The sequence below is a fragment of the Vombatus ursinus genome, unplaced genomic scaffold (genome assembly GCF_900497805.2).
Source record: "Vombatus ursinus unplaced genomic scaffold, bare-nosed wombat genome assembly UNPS02009918.1, whole genome shotgun sequence".
Classification (NCBI taxonomy): Eukaryota; Metazoa; Chordata; class Mammalia; order Diprotodontia; family Vombatidae; genus Vombatus; species Vombatus ursinus.
Window position 1 is genome coordinate 4,507,818 of NW_020949696.1, and position 4,772 is coordinate 4,512,589.

A 4,772-nucleotide genomic window follows, 5' to 3' on the forward strand; every position below is an offset into this window, starting at 1 on the left:
ACACACACACACACACACACACACACACACACACACACACACACAAAGCAATCCCTGACTTCGAGGAGATTTTCTTGTGAGACATGGAGATACTGGCACAAGACTGTTCAGCATGGCATGCCTGCATCAAAGAAGGCACCACGCTCCATGAGCAAAGCAGAATTGCAGCAGCTCAAAAGAAATGTGAGATGTACAAATTTAGAGCCATCTCCACTCCAAATGGACTATTTGTGCCTGACCTGTGGTAGAGCCTTCCGAGCTGTGTTGGCCACAGTCAGACACACTGTACCTTGACCCCAACGCAGTGATGTCATTTTGGTCCTCTTCGAGAATGAAGGACGACAACTATTCTATTTGAGGAAATAACAAAATGTAAAATACAAACAAAGCAAATGTATCACAATTTGTTACAAGAAAAGTCCAACATAGGAAGGAGGTCTTGCTTGAGCTCACTTTGAAAGAAGCTGAAGAATGTAAAGGCAAAGGTGAGGACGAGTCTCCACACAGTTACCATCGACCATCCCAAGCTCTCTTGGTCCTTTCCTCCTCCCTTGTCCAGCAGATAAGACAACTCTAAGGAGTATACAATATTAAAATATGTGATTTTAACTAGCCAAAATTCCACATAGGTCTAGAAGGGACCTCAGAGGCTACCTAACCCAATCTCCTTATTTTACAGATAAGGAAACTGAGGTCCAGGGAAGTTAATTGACTCACTCAAGGTTGTATAGATAATGACAGAAGGACAATTTAAATGAATGTGTTCAGAATCCAGGGCCAGGGCTTCCAAGACTCAAAGATTAGCCCCCAAGGTTCACTGTGAGTCTTTCTCTTGTCATGTATCTTTAACCCTTTTCTCCAGTCCCACTAGTCTACTCATTGTCTTCAGAATCCACCATATGCTTTTTCTGTCACGTTCTTATCCCCATCTTGCCTTTTCTTCAAGTTCTAGGACAAGCCTAACCTCCTTCACAAAAATGTAAATGACAACTAATGAAGGGGCAGCTTGGTGGCACGATAGATAGAGCACTAGGCCTGGAGTCAGGAAGACTTGAGTTCAAATCCAGTCTTAGACACTTACTAGCCGTGTGACTCTGGACGAGTCATTTAACCCCATTGCCTCTAAAAACAAAAACAAACAAAAGACAACTAATGGGAGACCAGATGATACAGAAGGAAGAGAATTTAACCTGTTTACCAAAAACAAACCAACAAACAAAAAGAGCTATCCATCCAAAGATTTTCAAAGCAGTATTACATGTAATCATGAAAAACTAGGAACATCCTGAATGTCTGGAATACCATCATGCAATTCAGACTTTCAGATCCAAAGAAATCTGCAAAGATCTATATGAAATAATAAAAGTTGGAAGGAAAAAAGGCAGAAACAGAATAATAAAATAATAACATGCTTACATGATTAAAAAAGTGAATGCAGATAAGCAAAGACTCAGCATGAGGACTTAAAGGGGATGGCAATTGTGATGATACTTTTTGTCTTGAAATTAATTGACAAATCTAAATAGTTACTGAGTATCTAGTTGATTATATTGATATTAATCTTTTTTTAACTTTGAGAAAAATTTAAGTAATGTTCAAGAAAATTTTAAGAAAACTTTCTAAATGGTATTATTTTTTGTTTTTATATCACCTCATTTCCATATATACATGTGTATGTTTATATGTGTAGAAGTATGTGTGTAGATATTTGTATATGCATGTGTATATATACACATGTATACACACACATAACTATATACATACATAAATACATATATGGAAATAAGGGGTGTGGGTATGGGTGTATATTTCCCTTCCCCTATCCTCTACCCAAATAGCCTTCCTCTATAACAAAAAAGAATCCTCATCTGTAAAAGGTGGTGAATGGTTACACTACTTAGGGCTAACTTCATTTCCTATCAGCCAATCTGCTTAGTTTTGACTCTACAAATGCCTTACTCCCTATGCCCTCTGGTATCCTCCACTTTATATATTGTCTTCCCTCACTAGATTGTAAACTCCTTGAGGAAAGGGACCATCTTTTTCTTATTTGTATTCCCAGTGCTTAGCAGAGTGCCTGGCACATAGCGGGCACTTAAGAAACATTAATTGACTATTCACAGTCAAAATCCTAGAAAAACTATGTACTTCAACTTTCTTTCCACACACTAGTTATCAAGCCTTTGGAATCTGATTTCTAACCTCATCACTAACTGAAACTACTCTCTTCAAGAATACCACACATTGGGGGCAGCTAGGTGGTGCAGTGGATAGAACACCATGCCTAGAATCAGGAGGACCTGAGTTCAAGTCTGGCCTTAGACACTTGACATTTACTAGCTGAGTGATTTTGGGCAAGTCATTTAACCCCAATTGCCTCCTCCCCCCACTCAAAAAAAAAGAAAGAATACCAAAGATCTCTTAATTGCCAAGGCTTCCTCTTAATCCTCATCATTCTACTTTTCTGTCGGATTCAGTTCTGATGTCCTTTGACCTACTAGATATAACCAGAAATCTTTCATTGGTTGAGGTATTTGGTCAAGCTCTAACTTGAATCAAACCAGAAATCTTATTTAGAATCAAGGATTCAAGTGTCTGATAACTTATGGCAGAAGCCTTCCATTCAACCCTCCCAGAAGGAATTGCTTGGAGGGGAAAATAGTGCCTCAACCTCTTCCCTCTCCAAACCAGCAAAGATCTCGTGAACCCTCAGAGGACCAAAGGATTTGAAATTTTCATGAGAGTCCCAGCAACATTCCTGGAATAGTAGAGGCTGGCAGTAAGGTCTACACCAAGAGCTGAGAATAGGAAGTGAAGAAATTGATTGAGAAATGGATGAGAAAAAAAAAGAGAGAGAGAAAGAAAAAAGATGAGAAATGGATGAAAGATGAATGAGAAAAGGAAGATCCAAGGCTTTATGAAGTAGAAGCCGAGTAGAAGAGCTACATCATCCCTACATCCCTACAACATTAGTATCCCACAAGGTGAATAAAAGGACTTCCAACAACCAGAAGTTACAAGTTACTCCTTTGCCAAATGTATTCTAGGTTTGAGGCCTTTTCTGTCCTAGACTCTATATGTACTATGGGAGAGTGTGCCCCAAACATTGGAAGGTAGGAGGAGGGGAGTATTCCATATCAATTGTAATGTCATAATAAATACTCATTTCTAAAAAAGCTAATGAAGTTTAGCTGACTAATTTATATCAACTGATAATCATAAAAGGAAGCACACTGCTGGGGCTCATGAACTACTATAAAACCATCCCCAGCCCCCAGGGGTATCCCTAGGACCCTGAAGTAAGATGTATTTGCAGCCCTCTGGGGACTTAGCCTGCCAGTGGGAATGTGGGTAGGGAGAGCTGTCCCAGAGCATGAAATATGCACAGATGACTCCCAGATTTATATCTCTCTCAGTCAATCAACAAGTATTTATTAAATACTTAGACTGTGGGGATAGAAAGACAAAGAAGAAACAGTCCCTGCCCTCAAGGATATTGCATTCTATTGTGGGAGATATGTGTATACATAAGTATGTATAAAATAAATAAGAATTTTGGAGGAGGAAAGCAACAGAAGGGGGGAGCAGGAAAGACATTAGGTAGAAGGTGGTTTCTGAGCTAATCTTTGAAGGAAAGTAGGAATTCTAAGAGACAGAGGCAAAAATGAAAATGGTACACTTGTGGGTGATGGCAAGATCAAAGGTATGACTATCTCTGTGTGTAGCTGAGGTTAGCTGAGGAGTAGGTCATGGGAAATGAGTAAATTGTGGAAATGGGAGGATTAGTAGGTCAAGTCCTTTGGTTATGAGGGCAGGAGTTTGGTAAAAGAAAAAGACTGTGAGCCAGGGACTGAATGTGTTGAAGAAGGAAGTAGGGTATCCTGGAATTCAGCAGACAACAGCCACCAGAATCTTGATTAGGTGATAAATATGAATTATATAAACTTCAAAGGAGGAGAGGTTACTGAGTAATGCTGGAAGTAGTAATGGGGAACAAGGAGTATTCCAACTCCCCCACTATGACCAGAAAGGTCTGAGCTAAGGGGTAGGAGCTAAAGTACAACCAGTGCTGGAAAAGGTGACTAGGAAGTTGTATCATCAGGAGGATCTCAGGGAGTGCAAGAAGATGAAGAAAGAGAGAAAGAGAAAGAGAGAAATGAAAACAAGTTTGTTATCTATGGAATAGGCAGTGCAGGGAGCACAGTGGAAGGATTAGGTAGCTTTAGAGTTGGACATTGGGGACAGAGGTTAAGGGAAATGGGAATAAGGGAACAAGTAGTGAGAAACAGAGAATGATACGTGAGCCCCAGCACTGGAAAGGGGAATATATGACAGGATGTTCAATATTTAGGCATAGGGCTTGGCTTCAGGATGGAGTTTTCCCAGGACTCATGCAGTTCTGTAGCTAAGAGGGGACAAGATGGTGAAGGGGTAGGAGGAGGTCCATGCCTGTGCCCAAAGCAAGGCAATTTCTGTAGAGTTGTAGGACCATGGAGAGGCTGATGAAGACCAGGAAGCTCCCTTCCTTCCAGGGCAGGTACATGGGAGACAACCAAGAAGAGAGGAGAAAGACAGTGAGGCAGATGTTGAATTCTTGAGGGAGGAGGTAGAATGACCTAGGGTTCAATATACTATAGCTACCATAATTTTGATGGATGGAGAATTTTAACTGTGTAGAATTCAAAGGAGGAAGATTTCAATGAACGAAGGAGGCAAAGGGACAGTGTGGAATTCAAAATGGGAAGTAAGGAATATTCTGCTTCTCCAAGATC